This window comes from Pleurodeles waltl, chromosome 1_1 (assembly GCF_031143425.1).
Source record: "Pleurodeles waltl isolate 20211129_DDA chromosome 1_1, aPleWal1.hap1.20221129, whole genome shotgun sequence".
In the NCBI taxonomy this organism is placed as follows: Eukaryota; Metazoa; Chordata; class Amphibia; order Caudata; family Salamandridae; genus Pleurodeles; species Pleurodeles waltl.
Genome location: NC_090436.1, coordinates 639,883,144 through 639,903,688, shown reverse-complemented (window position 1 = coordinate 639,903,688; position 20,545 = coordinate 639,883,144). Strand labels below are relative to the sequence as shown.

At 41.5% G+C, this 20,545-nt stretch overlaps 1 long non-coding RNA gene across 1 annotated transcript in view; it reads left to right on the top strand.

The window, feature by feature from the left end:
• LOC138286412 (uncharacterized) overlaps positions 1-12,705 on the top strand; it is a 91,422-nt gene extending 78,717 nt beyond the window's left edge. Inside the window, exons 2-3 of the long non-coding RNA XR_011201989.1 lie at positions 9,964-10,155; positions 11,718-12,705. This is a non-coding gene — a long non-coding RNA (uncharacterized lncRNA). The remainder of the gene's footprint in view (positions 1-9,963; positions 10,156-11,717) is intronic.
• The last annotated feature ends 7,840 nt before the right edge of the window (positions 12,706-20,545 follow it).

Here is a 20,545-nt window from a genome sequence, read left to right as displayed (position 1 = left end):
AAAAGGCCATGGGTCCCTTGTGGTGCTGCTTGTTGTCTTTCTTCCTCCTTTCTTCCTCCTCCTCCTTGTACCCCCACCTGTCTTGCTCTGTTCCCTACCCATTCCAACTTGAAAACAAGCCACTGCTGCCTCAACTGTTGAAATACCCCTGATTGGTCAGTCTTTACTCTCTGACAATAGGGTATTTCCTTTGTCGGGGGACCCAAGGCATTCTACTCTTAAGGGGTTAGCATGCTTTAACGTCTCTGAAGAAGTATTTCAAGATTTCTCTGTTCCCCTAGTATCCTCTTCCCACACCCAGGCCCTTGGTCCAAGTATTGTTGCCTCGCTTTCCCATAATATCATTCTCCCTTCAGCTTTGCCTCTAAAAAGGAGGGCTCGCTCATTGGAGCTGTGGAAAAAGTCCCCTCCCTAAGTACTGACCCGGATCACCGATTGGATGACTTCACTCTTGCAGATTGGGACTTAGAATTATACAAAAGATATGGGCCTCAACAGAGGGTGAATACCCTTCAGCCTTCGCCCCTGCCACTGTTCACGGACTTTCAGTTCTTCAGTAGCACCCCCTCTAGCCATCCTTCATTATGCTCACATCTCTCAGTGACCCCTGACTTGAGTATAAATGCTAATCTCCCAAGTAATCCCCCAGATCAAAATATACAGGTTTCTTCTTCTCTCCTTAGCCTAGAGAGACTCTTATCATCTATTTTAAATCTTTTGGAAAACTTATTTGGGGGGTCTGACTGTATCTTTGACACAGTCACAGTACAAAGAACCAATCACCAGCAAAGGAGGCAACCATCAATCTTTTATATTGCAACAAGAAGAAGGCTCACCATGGCCTAGTGCCGCAGTGAACAAGGCGACTCAGCCGTAGATTGACTTCAGCTCCCAGGCTGGCAAGCCTCAGGTTAAGGCATTTCCCACGAATTCAGTTTCTATCGTAAGCCCGGTAGATGCTATTAGATTTATACTGAATGATTTTTCTCCAGAAAAAATCTGAACTTGATCCCCAAAGTACAGTATAGGAAGTATTCCTGATTTTTAAAGCACGTCTGAAGGCAAACAAAATGACTGAAGAATTATGTTTGTCAATACAAAAGCCCACGCAGAAAAGAAAAAATCTCAAGAGGGCCAAAAAACGAAATCAAAGGTTTTCTAAAAAAGGTTGGAGAAAGGTGGGCTTCTCCGAGGGTCCCCTTACGTCATAAGAACTCTCTCCCTCGGAGGATCATGTTCTACAACACCATGCCGCATTCCCTGATTCTCGAGTGCAGGTTGCTCCTCTATGTACTGCCTGTGGGCCAAGCATGGTCCGCCCAATCTTGAACCAAAATACGTCTCCTTCACAAACAAGTACACTACCACTGAATCCACTAGTACAACCGTTTGGGGCTCTGAACAGGTCACCGCCTCTATGAAGAATGGAGAGTCAAAATCACGTGGACCCTTTGGCTTTAGACATTAAGCTTCTGTTTGACACAGAACTACTTTTAAACAGATCTCATCTTCTAAAGTGTTTCTCAGAGGTAGAGTCGCTTAGATTAATTGATAGCAATGCCTTACACTTGGTATCTTTGGAGGATTCGGGTTTTGGCCCCATAACAAGAGAGTTCTTTTACTCTAAATTGATAGCAAAATTCCAAATAATTCAGAAAGTTTACAATGTAAAGGTATTGATGTTGTCCCCATTCCAAGGGTTGTGTGGAGCACGCTAGCTGGTAAGATCTCACAATACCCCCACAATATGCCCACAAAGGCGCTGGGAATCACATGTTTACTCCCCCACCCCATGTCACCCTGACAACCACTCCCTTAGTCGACATGGTTTACACATTTCTCTAGGGAAACATGGCAGGGAAGTGTCACTAAGGAAGCCCCGATGACTGCATCACAAAAATAAAGTGTCAACACCTCCTATTGGAATTGGTTACCGGCTGCCATAAGCAGCTCTTCGACAACGTACTGTCCAATAGTTCCATCACTTTAGCAATGAGCTCATTATTGTATCCTGCTGGCATAAAAAATAAGGGGGAAGAAATTGAGTTTTTGAACTCTCTAAGCACAGACATAATCTGCCTCCAAGAGACTTGGTACACTAAGGAGCTTCTGTATGATAAATATTATTCGCTTTGCTTTAACTCTACCCCCTCAAAGAGAGGCCATGCTAAGGGAGGGGTAGCCTGTTTGCTGACTAATAGGCTTAGCTGGCGCTATTAATGTTATAGAGATCCCAGCAATCTGTTCTTGGTTATAATTTTATACAGTGTTGGAGAACGGTCTGATGGTGCTCCTCTAGCGTTGGTACACTCCTATAACCCCCTGGTGCTTCCCATGATACCCTCTTAGCTAAGGTATTCCTTCTTAATAATGAGCTTTGCGATGGGGAGCCAGCAAATCGAATTATCATGGTTGGGGACTTAAACTGTAAAGTTTCTAATCCCACCCTCTTTCTGGGATGAGGAAAAAGAGGAAGCATTTGGAATCCCCATTAGTTTTTTCCCCTCAGAAAATAAGATCAGATAAGCGTGGGAAGCTTCTCCTTGAACACTTGAAGGCGAATGACTGTATCATAGTGAATGGTAGACTCCCCTCCGATTCGCCAGCCCACAACATGCACAAATCCTCGGGGGGTACTGCCATTCTAGATTATGTGATAACCAACTATCAAACATTATCCTTGGTACAGGACATAAAAGTGATAGAGACAGCACTTAGTGATCATAATACCCTGATTGCATCTATTAACCTGACAGTTCACCCCAGTGATTCCTGGTGCCTGGATGGATCCAAATCAAAGTTCAATATTAAAACTGGCAGATCGCTTTGGTCCTATGACACGGTTAAGGGTCTTGAAGGTATTCTAGAGACTGTCTCAGGTAATCTCAAAAACTGGGTAGGAAATGTTTTGGAGAAATTCTCAGAGTTTATACAGCAGCTAATTATGATCACCTGCATAAGTCCCAGGGCAAGCACCTGGTAAAACCCTGCCCCTTCTACTAAACAGAGAAATCAACGCCCTCACTCACAAACAATACAGGGAATACACTTTGGAAAGGTATACTCAGTTGGGCTTATTAAAAAGAAGAAGGAAGTGTATAAGAGCACGTCTAAAAAGAGAAGCTACCAATAGATTCTGGATCGATGTAAGGGAAGCAGCTTCTAACGGCCATTCACAACGTTTCTGGTCATTGGTAGTTCGAGAACTAGATCCTTCCCAATCGCCATTAACGAAACAAGCTGAACCACTTTGAATCTCTAATCTTTATGCATCCAATGGGTATACCGTGGAGCTTCCTCTATCTGGTGACGACCCCTCATACTCACACCCTACTATGAAAGAAATTAAGGATGTTATTAGAGGCTTTGCGTAGTTCTGCAGCAATGGGTCCTGATGAAATCCCTATGTTAGCTATAAAACATGATATACCTACCTGCAGTAAAATATTGTCTGTGGTCTTTAAGTGCTGCTATGAAACCAGAAAAATTCCACCATCCTGGAAGGGTAGTGTTATTGTTCCCTTTTATAAGAAAGGGAACCGTAACTGTCTCTGGAATTATTGCTAGATTGCCCTGCTGGACGCAGTGGGTAAAATATTAGCTTTCCCAGATTAACGACTGGGCCGAAAGGAACAAAATCATCCCTCTGGAGCAATCCGGCTTTCGAGTTAAGCGTGGTACAATTGATAACATTTCAACCCTTCAGGTAATAAATGAGAAATATGTCACTCTGGGCTGGGAGGTGATTTATGCAGCCTTTATTGACTTTTCTACAGCATTTGATAAAGTAGATTGGACTATGCTATGGGCAAAGCTCTCTCGACTAGGCATGCCAGGTATCCTCCTAGATTTGGTGATTGCCCTGCATTCCTCCATCTGGTGTAGGGTACTGTTAGGGGGTGATAGGGCTTATCCCATGAAATTCCAACCAGAATGATTTAAAACAAGGTTGTATGTTGGCCCGATGCTGTTTTCCTTCTACATCTCAGACTTACCCAGTCACCTATCTTGGTGTGAGGGTTTCGCCCCTATACTAGGAGGAAGGCCCATACACTGTTTGCTCTACGCTGATGATATAATCATACTGGATCGTACAACAAAAGGGCTAAACATTCGTCTTCAGGCCTTCAGGCATTTCACAGAAGCCCACTTTCTAAAAATTAACTGCTCCAAAAGTAAAATCCTGTGTTTTCCCTGAAAAAAAGGCTGAAATACAGTAGTTTCTGTTGGTCACTGAAAGCCCAGAAACTTGAGAGGGTAAATTCTTATACTTTTTTGGGTAAAATGGAAACCTCAGCGATAGGGCGCAATTTGAACATAACCTACCCAAAACTCTATCCTAAGCTAACACCTTGAACACCCTCTATAGGGCTACAGGCAAGAGACATTTTAAACATCTCTTAGAGGTATAATGGGCAAAGATACCTCTGTCTTTACTTTATGGCCTAGAGCATTTCTTGAGGAATCTTTCTTGCACAAACTCAGTCCACTCCGCAGCTTGAGATGTGCTTGTGAAGCGCTTTTGTTCAAGGTCTGGCCGAGGTTGTATGGGTGGTTAGAATGATGAAATGTGGTGATGATTCTTTGAGGTCACTGTTATAAAAAGAAATCTTGGCTGGCAGCAGGACAAAATACACCATTGGCAGGAATTTTATACACTCCACGGACCTCTTACAGTTAGACCTTTCCTCCATTCCCACACTTTCTCAGTCACAGTTAAAAGTGATTTTTAGACGTGTAACTTGGTTTGCAAGCCTCTGCCGGCATAAAAAGGCCTGCGCACACAGGCAGGGCTTTCAATCTGCAACTGACACTATTCTTTTGATGGAAATGCAGCCCTATCTCAGCTGGAACCTGCCTCACGGGATCAGACGATTCTGGGTCCTACTGCAACAGGGGCTGCTTCCCCTCAATACATTTCAGGACAGATGGTATGGATCTTCAGCCACTTGTAATCACTGTCATAATGGTGATCAAGACCTGAACCATGTAGTTTTTATATGTCCGGCCTTGCTGTTATTCCGCCGTAGGTGGATACGCCCTATCTGTCTCAAACTTTCCTTACGCACTGCTTCTGAGTTATTGCTGGCCATTTCTGATCCCCCTTACATAATGTTCTGCCATAGAATTTTCAATGTTTTTAAATACTTTTTATCCTCATGTTACATTTCATTATTAAATTCTGTTTTAAAGTTGAATCAGGAATAATGTTTGTTTTATGTGATTAGATGCTTCTGGGAGGAGGGGGTGGGGGTTGTTTTCATATGTATAATACTTTGTTATTTATATGTTTAATATATTTGTTCTTTATATGAGGACCTCTACAGAGTTCTGTAACATAAGAAATTGAAACTTGTTTTTGCTTCATGAATTAATTATGTATTAATTTTCCTGTTTCAAACAGTTTTCATTTTTTAATGCACCTTTATACATTGAGGAGCATGCACTGTTCAAAACATCTTGCAAAGAAACAGAGCTCATGTGACATGTGAATTATATTGCAATGCTGATCACTTTGTGCTGAAAGCCTGTAAAACTGCTATTGAAAATACTCACTCTTGCTACTACCAAAATAGCACCGCTGTGGCTTAAAAGTCTACCAATGATTGTTAGTATTCTTAAAGATCTCACTAATCGTCACTGTGGACCATCTTCAATCCCTGCTTTTGATGTTTCCTTTTATGAGCTTTCTAACATTTCGCTTCCAAAACTGGGAACATTGGCTCTTCCACATATTGACTTGCTTTTCCTTGCAGTCTGCTACTGTTCATGATCTTTGGTTCAAATTCAAGCCTCAGGTTAACAAACACTCCACCACCTTTTTCTTCCTGAAAACTGTAAATTATTCCCGTCCTTTTACGCATAGGCAATAAAAATGTGATTCAATTGGTAACATCTTTCTACTTCAACTAGGCCAATTCTTTATATTGGGTCTTCTCAAATACCTGGTCACATATCTCCAGAAAATACAAAGTTGTTTCTTTTGGCCTTACATCTCGAATCATCTGGCTGAATGTCATTTGTATCTTCTGGCTAAAAGAACCGTGTTTAAAAGTCTGTGCCTCTGCTATTCAGCTGTCCCTATAGTGGCCCTCTATTTCTTCAAATTTCAGTTCTTCATACATGTACCTTCTTGCCACCTCTGGTCTGCATCAGCCATTCATCTCAAACTGCGGACCACTTGTCGTGCTCAAGGGGAGGCCACACCTTTTTTGTGTCTCACTCCTACCATTCTTTCCCTCAGTCTCCGCTGTCAAACTAACATCCTCTCCTTTCATATACAGCTACAAACATGGCCGTTTACTTCTCCTATTTCCCTTTAGTGCACTGAACACACATTTCCCATGAACCCACTGACAACCTTGAAAGGAATACCTGTGCCTTTCAGCAGGCGATTGGGAGAAAGGGCACCTGGGACAAGAGAGACACAAGCTGGTTATCTTCACCTCGCCTGTTCTTACTGTTGGACCCAACCTGCATCACTGAGGCATTGATATTAACAACATGAAATAATTATTTTAGTGTTTGGTTAATGTTATTGCAGTTCACTGTTTATACTATATTATCTGATGTACCTTATTTTAAAACTTTTTTTTTAAATAATCGTAATTTTTCCATCTAAGGCTGACAATCAGCCGATTACAAACAATATGAATACACACCTTGTTGGCGGTGCACTTATACTCAATGTCCAGCAATGAAACAGAGATAACTAACGGACATAGAACTAGCAACTTTAAAATCATGGTACACACATAGATAATTTTTGTTTCCTCAGGCGACTCATGCGCTGGGGTGGGCCATGTCTTTCAATCCCTGTGTCTCCTTCACTTATCTGCCATAGCCATCACCGATCTGGTCCAGCTCTGCCCCCTCTTCCCATTCCCACTCACTCTAACTGTTTGTCCTTCATTGGCCCTTTGGCTGTCCATGGTCATTGTCAGTTGTCCTTAGAGTCATCTGTGTCCTCATCACCTTGGTCTGTCAGGCGCTTCTCTGAGGAGGTGAGCCCATTGATCATTACTGTGCATCGCTCTATGTCCTCCTCCACCCTGTCATTTGTTTTGACTGGCTTCAAGCATCTCTTTTCTGCCATTGCCAATCCATCATGTCTTTCAGCCAGTCCTCACAGGTTGGCCCTCTTCTATTGAACAACAGTGAGTTTCTTTCCCAGCACCAGTCCTAGGGCAGCGAACCTGTATGCCATTTGTGACCTCTTGGGTTTTGGGAGTAGCCCCAATATGCACTGATTTATATCTAGGGTAAGGGTCTTATGGGTCAATCTGCACGGGGTCTCCACGACCACCTCCCAGTACGTCTTCGCCAGGCTACATTCCCAGAACATATGTAGAAGGGCTGCATTGTTTGCGTTGCATTTAGGGCAGGCTGAGGAGCGTTGAAGGAAGATCCTATGCAATCTCGTCAATCCTCTGTTATATACAAAGAGTCGTCCTTTCAGTTGCAACATTTCGTATAACTCTTTGGACTGTTTAAATAGTTTAGCTTTGATTTGGTTTACTGATCTATTCTTAGCTGTCAATTAGATAAAGGGTTCTATTGAGTATTGTATTTTAAGCTGAACGTTATTGGTGGGGTATTGTGTATTTTGAATAAATTTTTTCAGTTTGTTCCTTTTTTGGTGCACCCTAATTAAGGTTTCATTTTAGTGATATATATGTGTGAGAGTGTGTGATAAATTTTATGGTTCCTCTATTTCCACTCCTTGCTAAATAGCCTTTCATGGCGGGTACCTTCATTCACAGGAGTGGAACACTTTGTATATAGTTTACTTTCTCGAATAACTTCCAAAGAGAGTCTGAGAAAATTAAAAAGTGCTATTTAATCAGAAGTGCAAACGAAAGAGATGCATTTCGGCTTCTCAGCCTTGATCACTGTCGTACATAGCAGTCCAACCTCACTTTTTGTGCGTTACGAACATAAACATAAAGCACTGATTACCTGGAGAGAATCATACTTGATTTACACTGTCGGCTATATTGGCCATGATCCTATTCGCGTAGTTGAAAGGTTCAATGTTCTATCATGAGGTCCATCATTGTAACATTAGACTAATGAATTGAGTGCTTAGAGAGTATAATTATTCTCATTTACTCAGTCAAGTTATACAGTTCATCAAACAATTGGTCAAACATTCTTTGTATATCAACAGGTACTCCAATTTCATGTGTCGTTCTTCATAATGGATGCTCTTCATTGTCTAGCCCCATGTGAACAGCACTGTCAGTTAGATGGTCAGAATAACTCACATGGAAGGTATCTTGCCTCAGTGGGCTGGATGTTGAATGTTGATTTTGTAAATGATTAATTCTCCTCATTCATTCAATCATAATACAACTAAACTTACAGTTTTGTGTATTAATGTTTTTTCCAAATTTAATTGATATATTTTCTGGATGCCTTGCTCCATATTATGAAACCTGAATCTCGCCTGGTTGGCTGTAATGTCAAATGTAGCTCCCATACTTGTAAAAACATAAAAGATATTCATTTAATTCTGGAAAAAGAACCGCCATTAGGGTATTTTATCCTAAGTGTACAGCTAATTTCTCATCAATGTTCAGAAGACCATGGGAAAATGTAATGGATTATTTAGGAGAGCCTTGAATCATATTTGCACCATGCAAAGTGGTACACGCATGACACAAGGTTCTGAGTCAAATTTATGAAGCCTTGAGTGGCCTCATAAACCTCGAGTAAGGCAACGCAGCGCAAATTGCTGCATTGTCTTACTCTGCACAAGGGAGGAGTTCCATGGAGGCTGCAATGGTGGTTCCTACTCAACTCCTCCCATGATTTTTGACACATTCCCAGATTTAGAAGGACTTGTAAACCTGGGAATGCGTCAAAATCTTACACCTCCAAGGGTCAGGTGTAGCAAAGAAAAATATCTTTATTTTTCATTGTTGTTTCCTCTTTCTATGTGTGCTGATATTTTTGTTTTCGATATTTTATTTAGTTTCTTTGTTTGTAATGGGTTGAGAATGTTTTGTTTATTGATGTTATTATTGATCTGAATTATTTAAGATATTTTAATAGCAATAATTTTCTTATCGATATTTGTGTATTTCTTGATTATGTATCAGATAAGGTAATTTATATTTTTCAGTTATCATCGTGATTCCGTATTATATTAGTTGATATTATGGCAGATAACTGCCCTTGTACCAAGTTTGCATTATCAAAATATGCAAAGAAAAAAAAAAAAAGAGGCCAAAAATTATTTGATCCTAAGGGCCTTGAAGATCATCATCTTAAGGCTTCTCTTACAAGATGCCATAATTTTATTACAATCAATAATCTATATTTATCCCTACCAAATGGCTCTAGGTAAACGTGATGTGTGGCTCTCATGTTTCAGCTATTTCAAGTAATGGAGGAGTTATAACAAAATAGAATTTTGTTGTATGTTCTTTTTGGTGGCCTTTAGATACTTTTGATGTCAAAGAATATGTTAGGTCCTGCATTATATGTGCTTAAAACAGCTCTACATTTCAGACCTTATGCATGTGTGCAACCTTTAGCTGTTGCTCCAAAACCATAGCGTACTATATCAACTGATTTCATAACCAGTCTTCTGCCTTTGGAAGGATATCAAGTCATGGTAATAGTTCATATTTCTTTAAATATGGCCCAATTTCCTCCTGTATCTAAGTTGTCTTTAGATGATTGCCAAGTTTTTTTTTTTAACAAATATATTGTAGGTCTTCATTGTTTGCCACACTATAATTTTTAATAGAGGAACCTAATATCTGTCACATTTTTGGAATGCTTTTTGTAATCCTCAGATCAATGCACAGAGAGAGAGAGAGACAATCAGTTATAAAGAGTTTAATCATTGTTACTGTGATGCTTCCCAAGATGACTTGGCCTCTACTTCTCTGTTTTCTTACAATATTGTGAATCATAGTGCCACCAAAGTGATTTTCTTTTTCTCTTTTCAAGTTTTCCATCCAAGGAATATTCGTTCTTTGCCTCCTGTTGACCCTCTAGTTCCAGCTGCAATGACACCGGGAAGAACTTACAAAAACAAAGACAACTAATTTCTGACAGCATACTTCATTGAAAGGCCAGGATCAAAGAATGTGATGACAAGTTAAGAATGACTTTTTTTCTTCTTGCGTTCCTGCTATGAAGGTTTGCATATGTTTTTGCTTTCTTCCAGTTCATAATTTACCTGCAAAATACTTTGATCCCTTTTTCATTACTCATCAAATCAATCCTTTTGTTTTTCTTTTAATGTTACCTCATACTTGGAAAATGTATCCTCTTTTTCTTACTTTACAATTAAACCTTACACCTCTGATCCTCTGCACTGATTACCTTCTGAAACATCTCTCCTTACAAGACAAGGTAAACCTAAATTTGAGGTTCAAGTATTCAGCTACTATCTAATCTTCCAAAGTTGTCTTCAGTGTTTGAAACACTCGAAAACCTATTCATCAGTTCATAACTCTATAGTGGTTTGTCATTTTATAATGACACCCTGATAAACTGGGAGCTTTAGGGGGCTGAGTGGGGTAGGAATGAGGAGTTGGGAGTCACTGGGTGTTAGAAACTGATATATCTACAAACAGAATTCATGAGAGTAATCTTGGTGCTGCAAAGGCAATGGTGTAGTCATCCGGTTCCACACAAGTAGAAGGTAACATGAGGAGCTTGGCATGAATGATCGATTCACCCAGGACAGTCACCCAGTGTTAGTTTGTTTGCGGATGCATTGTGCTGAAAGATTACTTCTGGTGACAGGCTGCTACGTGTGTGATCCAGGATGGCGGGATGAGAGTTTGGAAGAAAGTGTATGGTGGTATGAGGGATCAGAAACATCAGATGGAGAAAGGGCAGCATGTTGGGCACTTGATATCCCTTCTTGTGTCTGCCATACCAGGATAATGCTATTTTCCTGTGATGATGGGTCTGGGCAAGGTGTGTGTGGTTAGAGATATATTAATTCCTATCCAAGATTATCATCCTTCCAATGTGTGATGCCAGAGTTTCCTTGCTTTAAAAGCAAGTTGCACATCTCTTACCTCATTGGAAAAGGAAAAATTTAGTGATATTCGCCAGCAACCTCACCACTGTTCATCAAGGTGATTAAAGGACAGAAAAGAGAGGATAAGCACCTATAAAAGAGCAGGAGGCAGCACCTACATAAAGAGAATAACACCAAAATACAGGAAAAAGCACAAGGAAAAACAATCCTCTCCAAACAAAGACAGAAATAATTAACAAGAGAAAATACTAACACATTCTCAAAAAAGCAATGAGCACAAATAAGCTAAATGTAAAGTGTACAAAAGAAACAAAGAACTGAAGTGCAAGGGGTATATAGAATTGAGAGAGCGTAGCTTATATAATCTATATTAACATGAAATGTTTATATATATTAATGTGTGATGATGCCGCATAGAAACTATAATAATAGCGATTTTGCTTAAACGTGCACTTGAATTGTGACCACGATGACTGGCCACCATGTATACGCAAACTAGTAATGATGAATAAAATGTTTATGTTATTTTCAAATTAAGCTTATATTAACATTTGCGTTATTGAATCTGTATTGAAAATCCTTATAGGCCTTAAATTAGCGTGAGCTGCAGCTTAGCTGCTCGGCTCTCATATTAAATGCATGTTTCAGTTTTTCGGTGTGCTGACTCACAAGTGACCATGACCCCGCAATGTTCTTTTTCTTCAAGCTTGGAAGATGAATGTAACCATGTTAAATCCGTTCCGAGGCGCATCTTCGGTGCTCTGGAATGAATGTTATAATATATTGAAACAAGTCTAGAGTAATGTAATGTACAAGGTCATTCAAACCGGGGACGACAAAGAACTGCTGACCAAAAGATGTACAAAGAATTACCAAGAGATGAAGTAACGCCGGATGTGCCACCTCTGAAGACGTCAATTACGAAGACCAAGACTTGTAAAACAATATGGGGTGAAGATTGGGATTACCTAATGTTAAATTTAATAGGTTAAAGATAGTGGGGTATAACAAATGTCCAATAGAATTTTGGGGGAATGTACTACAAAAAAGGGGGAAAAACCCATGTCACAGAGAAGTCATTAGAGCGAGTTAGGGAATCTATTGATTTTATCCAGAAACTTTGTCACTCTGATTGACGATTCAAGACTTATTAAAACCATCCTCATCCATAGACTGCCCATTTATACTTTCCTCCTTATGAGGGAAGTGCCCCTTATGCCCTTTAGTTGAGTCCTGACTGATGGCGTTTTGACTGAGGTCCTGAAGACGAAGACTGATCCTGTGCGCTGACCCATTCTTTGGAGGGTAGTTAAGACAATACATTTGTAATTTGTCTGTTTGCTTTTCCTTTCTAGGTACCAACTGCTTGTTTTGGCAGAGACCCTAGCTAGATGTTTTCCAAATTGGTGTTCTAAATCGTTTTGCATGAAGCCAAACATGCGAATGCTAATCAGTGGTTAGGACAGGGGTTCACCAAAACAGACGCAAATAGACAAATGACTGACATTATGCTATGTTGAGCTGACGCGTATTTGACACTCTGCTATTCTTGATTTATGTTTACGCCGTCCTATGTTCTGATGTTTGTGATTCTCGCATTAATGAAATCTTATCACAGTTGCCACATCGTGACTATGCTAATCTGCTTCTTGGTATTGAGATTAACCCTTTTACTCGTAGATTGTAACCAATAGGGAATAAAATTCATAAAATTCTATTAAAAGGTGTGGTTATTCATGGCTGAAAGGTCATGGTAGCGTCGTTGAATTGATTAATGACTGACTAAAGTGAAATGTAATGTTGCAATAAATATTGATGACATTATTGATATCTTGATTGATATATTGATCAGCTATCTCGTCCTACGGTGTCTCTCAACTGGGTCAAAAGATTCATTGGCCTAAAACGAGTCCTAATGTGTAATAAATTAACATAAAGGGACGCGTTATCAGAATGACAAAGATGGAAATCCTCTGAGTCTTGTTTAGTGATGCACAGAAGTACTCAAAACGTTCCTTTCTATAGTAGCTATTGCTGAAAACCCCATAGCCATAAGAAATAATGGTACTTCCTGTAATTTAGATAGTCCTTACCATTCTGACTACCAGCTATTATATGTCCCTGTAAAGAACAAAAAGATTTATACTTTTTTCGGTTTCACCATCTCCGCTTATCAAAAATCAAAGGTGGATCATATGACAATTTTTCCTCCACAATGACCAAGAGGTATTTACTAGGGGTGAACAATATATTCTACTTCGCTGGCAGAATTGGCAGAGAATTGTCTGCATTATGCTTCTAATGCCGCTCGAGTAGAACATCTACTTGAGTAGCAGCCAAATCAACTCAAGAAGCTGTGCCCTCTGGCATGCCGCTTGTTGCCGTTCGTGCAGATTTTTCATCATAGAATGAGCTCCCAGCGCTAAATCACAGTGAGAGCAATACAAGATGCATATTTCTGCCCGTTTGCGGAGTTATGAAGAATCTTGTAACTCCATGGAATTCAGCAGAACAAAACTCATTGAGTTCCGTGCAGGCCTAGTATTTACTTGTCATGAGCAGCCCTTGCATACATGAGTCTTGGCTGCAAGAGTTTAACTAGCCAGAATGCAACACAGTGTGGCACAATGAAGCTTCACTTGGCATTCTCCCTCAGTCCTGCTCAAACTCAATGTCAGGCATCGTGCGCACAGTGCATTCTGGGACACAGTCTAAGGCCCATATTTATACTTCAATTGCGCTGAATTTGTGTCATTTTTTTGGAGCGAATTCAGCGCAAACCTAACTCCGTATTTATATTTTGACTTCAGACACGTCTAACGTCACATTACAGGCGTTTGCACCATTTTTGGGATGCGTGCACCTACCTTGCGTCAATGAGCAAGGTAGGCATTCCCATCTAAACAATGGTGCTATCCTGATAGCCCCATATTTATCCCTCGATGCTAAAATGACGCACTGGTGGGAGGAGGGGCTAAATAATGGTGCAAAGCCTGCTTTGCATCATTGTTTAACACCTGGGTCAGACCAGGCGTTAGGGTGCATGTGGACCCATTTCCATGGTTAAACACCATGGAATGGGTCCACAGATGCCCTTCCCAAGCCCCAGGAGCACTCCCACCCACACCAGACGGACACCAGAGGATGGGGGACCCCATCCCAGGTAAGTAGGGTAGGTATAGGTAAGTATGTTTTTATTTTTTAAGTGCCATTGGGGCCCCTTACTTGGGGCCCCTGCATGGCACAGGGTGCAATGGCCATTCCCAGGGGGCACTTGTCCCTTGCGCTGGCCATTGGGGTGGTGGGCATGACTCCTGTCTTTCCTAAGACAGGAGTCATGTTTTTGGTGGTTGTGCGCCAGAAAATGGCGCTAGTCTAGCTAGCGTCATTTTTTGATACACAACCCCCTCCTTCCCTTCCTCCACACCTACCCGGCTAGCATCTTCTTCTAAGACGCTAGCTCAAGTTTAGCGCCAGCTTGCGCCATTCAATAAATTCGGCACCCAGCTGGCGTTGTTAAATGACGCAAGCCGGCCCTAAACTTTTTGCCACAAAACTGCAATAGCGCACTTTTGTGGCAAAAACTATAAATATGGGCCTAAGTCTTTGCGTCTCAGCAATGCTCTGTACTCACTCAGCTTCAAACGTCCCTTCTTTTGTTGTCCTGAAATTGCTTTTGGTGAATGTGGAGTCTCTGTAACAGCACATCAATGAGAGGAACATTTATTTTTCCCTTCTTTCTATAACTGCCTAGATTTTCCTTTTTGACAATAAAGCACTAGAATCCATTTTGCTTACTTTCTTCCCTATGCAACATGATAGGAATCCCTTCTTCTATTCCATTGGATACACTTTCTGTCCAGAAGAAATTTAAGGTGTTCTGGAAGGGGCCCAATGTGGCAGGCAAAACCTTTCTTTGTTCAAGTTGCTTGCTCTCAGTTCCTGTTTGGATCCTTTACCACTATTTTCTGAACTTATTTTTAACTGCTCCATCTGTCCTCCAGTCATCTATTTTTCATCCATGTCCTTTTGCCTTTCCTCCTTTGGCACATAAAGTCTATCTAGAGATTGAAATTGCCATTGGTAGCAATAGATCACACAAGCGTACCAAGGTTTCAATTGAGTCATCACAAAAAAATACCTGCCATTGACAGTGTTAACGGCCTTTTCCTTGACATACTCCTTGAGCCAATTCTATGAAATATTTTCCCTTTTAATTTGAACTTGGACCGCCTACCTCTGACATAACCCACTTTCTAATGCAGAACCTCCAAAGGAGTGAGACTCCATACTTGGCAAGCAATGAGGCATTTGGGACCTCTGAAAGTTGGAGGGCAGCTGCTGAACCCACAATGTGCATCATCAAGATCAGTAGTATAACACTGATTTCCAGCGTGGTGTGTAAACCAATGTTCAAGATGTTTTTCAGCCATTTTTCTATGAAGTAATTTTCTGTTCTGTTCATACAGAAGGGAGCTTAGATGATCTGAGAAGGATGTGCCACAACACTTTCAATTCTCTTATTTTTCACCTGGTTCACTGACCCGTCTCCCTACTCCTCTATCCAGCCAAAGTGAATGAGACGGCCATCAACAAGCAACTCACAAACCACCCAAACATCACCATCCTCTAGACAGCACACAATCAGGATTAAGAAAGAAGCACACCACCAAAACAGAACACATCACGGCCACTGATGACATTGTAACATCCTGGACCAAGCAGAAACTTGGGCCCTTATCCTTCTCAACATCTCCACGGCCCTTGACACTGTCTTCCACAACACCCTCATCAGGAGACTCCATGAGATTGGCATATAAGGATCAACTCTCAAAAAGGATCTGTTCCCTCCTCCTAAGGCATACTGCCACCCTTCACATCGGAGACCAAGAAACTGATATGCGGTGTCCAACAGGATTCATCCCTGAGCCCTACCCTTTTAAACAGATATGTGACACCATTCGCCAATATCATCTGATCAGAAGACATCACCATCATCTCATATGGCGATGACACCCAACTCATCCTCTCTCTGATGGACAATACAATAACTATTAGAACCAACTTCACTAACTGGTAGCAGACTGGATGCAAATCAACTGCCTGAAGCTCAACTCTGATAAATCAGAAGTACTGGTCTTCGGCAACAAGACCTCCTCATGAGATTCTACATGGTGGCCAGTGGCACTAAGACCAACACCCACAGACCTCGTAAGAAATCTAAAATCATAGACAACAAGCTCAACATGATGGCTCTAGTCAGAGCAGTGTGCACTTCCTGCTTCCACATCCTACACATGCTGTGAAAGATCTTCAGATGGTTGCCTCAAAACACCAGATGGACCATCACACAAGCACTCATCACCAGCAGGATGTACTACAGCAGCAGTCCCTACACTGGAATCTTCAAACAACTCCTACACAGACTCCAGGCCACCCAGAACACCGCGGCAAGACTCCTACTCGACCACCCACTCTGCATCCACACACTGCACTTCAGGAAGCTTCACTGGCTCCCCATTCACAACACAGCTAATTCAAACTTCTCACATATACATGCAAAACCCTACACAACGCAGGACCAAATACTTGAATAGCCACATACACTTTCACCACACCACCAGACACCTGCATTCTGCCTCACTCTCACTTGCACACACTCCCTGTATCTGCAAAAGTAAAACTGGATGGAGGTCACTTGTTCTCCTACATCACACTACAGACATTGAACAGCCTCCTTATCACGTCTTGAGCTGAAAACCCAGCTCTTCATATGAACACCTTGGGACCACACACCTACACACCTTGCCCAAGTGCCTTGTTACTCTCTCGGGTAATTAGTATGCTATACAAATCAACAGAACATAACAGAGTGGCCCGTGTTTACTGGGAGAAGACTACATCCAGTCCATCAATGGTGGCTTCCTCTGCAGGAGAGCACACAGGACATGAAGGATGGGCAGACAGCCCATCTATTTGTCCAGTGTGTGCAGCTTTGGCCATGAGATGAAACCTTTGCTAAGACACTATTAACATGTCTCAACATGCTATATAGAGTGAACAAAGCCCTTCTGGACTCCTACTTTTACTACAGTTCACGTCTACTTTGCACGTTTTATCTGCAGCCTTTGGCCCATTGCTCAATATGAGTGGGGTACCTTCATTCACACAGATCTCTCTCCTGACCAACAAAATCAGGAAGACATAGAGCTTTTATATCTATGAGATATATATGCGCCAAGCTGAACATCCATTTCAAAGAGGATCAGTAGGGGGATTACAGCAGTTTGCCTGTGATTCACGTTAATACAATGCCTGCACCCTCCCAAAAGCTATGCAGTCTATGACAGTAGACAAACATATGTATATCATTAGCCGTTTTCTCCCCGCAATGGTTGCAGCAAGGCCTTTAGAAAATGTTTCTATCTTCCTCAGGGTCAGGTAAATTTGTGGAACGTAAATCATTTTTATTTTCTGAGGGCTGCCAATTTAAATGTGGAACAGAGAAGCTGTAAGGATACTTGTCAAATATCTGGTTGCTGTTCTACTGGAAATGCTCCTCTACCGGCAAGTAGCCTCCCCAAGAGTGGAAAGGAATCTTATAGTTTTTGTCATCTGCATTAACTAAGACCCAGTACCGAATAGATACTTTCTTTTTAGTGGCTTGGGATGTTGAATCCTTTCTTCAAATTCCCAGCTCTCTCGGCTATCCCATGTTTACCCTGACCCCCATGAGGCCAGATGCTGATATTTGTACCAAAACACAGTGCCCTTTGTTTTCTTCAAAAATACCTCCCATGAGATCACTTCGGTGCCTGCATGCAACTGTCCCACTAAGTAATACCAGTGATAATTCCAGATAGGGGCGTAATCTATATGAAGGATTTTCCTGATGTTATACCACACTTCAAAGAAAGCCCACAGTACCTTCAGCTGCACTTTCTTAAAAAATCTGGGATATCCAAATTAGTGAAGAAACATGCCCTGCCCAATCGAGTCAAACATGGTGGACTAGATTGCTCCTCTACTAGAGTCGTCCGTATTTAATAAAAGCATTCTACAATTCCTAATCTGTAGAAAGACAATACAATAGAACATCTGGCTACGATACCCCACCTTTTTTTCAATTTTCTTCTTAGTTTCTTCCAGGTAAATCTACATCCCTTACAGGCCCAGCTAAAGCTCCCTACTCTCCATGTACCTTGGTTAAACATTCAGTGGGAAACGGGAAAGGAATGTTGTCAAATAGGTAAGTCCATTTAGGAAAGATTGCCATCTTAACTAGATTCATCCATGGTGCTGGCCATGTTCCAGGCCATTACCTCATTTTTATCTTTATTTATGGAGTATCCCAAGAAGGCCCAAAATGCAGTGATTTCCTCCAAAAGGGGCCACTATTCTTCTGGGATCCTTTTTATACCGGATAACGTCATCTGCATAGAGGGCGATCTTGTTCACAAATTTCTGAGACTGAAAGGACACTATTTCACCATCTGCCCTGAAGGCTGTCCCTATTTACAGGTTGAAAAGTAGGCAAAGATTCAGGGATCCCTTTTGAGTTCCGCTCAAGATATTTATTCTCCTTATCAGACTCCTGTAAACCAGAATCTGAGCCAATGACGCTGTTTATAGCGTCTTAATTACCGCAATAAATGCTGGTGAGATAGCAAAGATCTGCAAAACCTCCCACAAGTAGGCCCAGCACACCCTATTGAATGCTTTAGCTGTGTCAACAGTTACTATGGCCTGTGAATCTGAATTAACAGTAGACATATCTATTGATGATATTAACACATGGATAAGGTCGTGCAGTTGCATATCTAGCACTAATCCCTTCTGATATGGTAGTATAATATTACTTACTACCATAGAAAGCCTTCTAGATGAAATTTCAGCAAAGACTTTATAATCATAATTTAATAATGATATAGGCCTGTACAAGTCTACCTTCTTTGGATTCTTATTGTTTTTTAAGGGTAGGGTAATTATTGCTTTATTCCAGGATGGAGGATTGGCGGATCTCCCTGCCAGTTGCTCACTGAACAGATCTTTCCATATTGGGACTATTATCTCTTTCACAGCATTATAAAATTCTCTTGACAAACCATCAAGGCCCGCTGTCTTCCCCTTATGAGTTCTGTTAATTTGTAGGACATTTCTTCCTTGGTAAAGACTCGTAAGCGGTCTTGTTGTTCTTCATTGGACACAAATAGAAGCTGTTTCCCCTCTAACCACTCTCTTAAATCCAATATCTTAAAACTACTTGTTTCTGGATATGAATCCTCTAACATTTTGAGGAAACTCACTTATATCCGGTGTGAATATTCTTAGATATTAACGTCTTCAACCACTATTCTACTCTCTAGGTGATTCAGCCCTCTATCAGCTATCACATTTCCAGGCTAAAAGTCTGCCCCTCTTCTCCCCATATTCAAAATATGCTAGTTTACTAGCTTACCACTTCACTCTGATCCTACTCTCAGTTACCTGCTCAAAAGCCTGATGCTCCTCAATCTGCCTCTGCTTGGCTGCCTCCATCCCCTCATCCAGAGTTGAACCCAACATCTCGCTTTCCAGTGCCTCAATTTCTTACTCATACCTTCTATCCTCCTCTCTCAAAAAATCTCTGCTTACAAACAATACCGTGGGATATCTCCTTAAATGCATCCCATACAATCCTTAAAGGAGACAACCCTAGTTTGCAGCTGAGGTAATTTCTACTTTCTTCCCTTAATTCATGCAGTACATGGTGCCATGGATTTTAAGACAATCAAGCAGAATAGGCCCCTTCACCTTAGGTTAAATTGTGAGTCAGATATAAATGGGGTGAACTGGCCTATTGAATTTGCTACCATATTGATAGCTTTGTCCTTCATTGGAGGGGGCGAGAGGGAAGCAGCAGAGGAGGTGGGCAGAGAAAGGAGAGACAGCAGCTCTGTCTACCAATTAACCCTACAGAGCACCCTACAATCTGAGGGACTACAAACACATGGGGGGATCCCAACCAAGGGTGCTCTGGCTTCCGTGTACAGAAGCACTGCTCACGCACATCACACAAAATCTGGAGGAATTGTAAGACTCAATCATGACAGACTACCCAGATTTACTTAGGGAGAGTAATATAATGGGGTGCCAGTAAAATGGTCTGCACCACATTGGTTTTAGTCAGCAGTCACAAGCCATAGGTCATGTCATGACCTGATCATGAAGACGGGCATCACCCAAGCATTCTGTAGACCTAACCAGCAGGAGGGGAGGTTCCTTACCTATGTGGACAGGCCAGCAGTGTAGCTATCTTTAGTTCACTACATTCAGTGGCATTAAGGGCCAAAAAAGTAAGAGCCTTAATGCACGTAGAGGGCCCATTTTGTTGTTTGTGTGTGGCTCTACCATTGGAGCACACCCTAAAGACAGCCCTCTTTTGTCTCACTAGGATAGAGGGGAGCTGAAGTGTTCCTCTCCTAGTATGCTGTATGCCTTTCGATTTTTGGCTTTTCGCCATTCCTGGACTACCGAAAGTGCTGTAATGCTGTA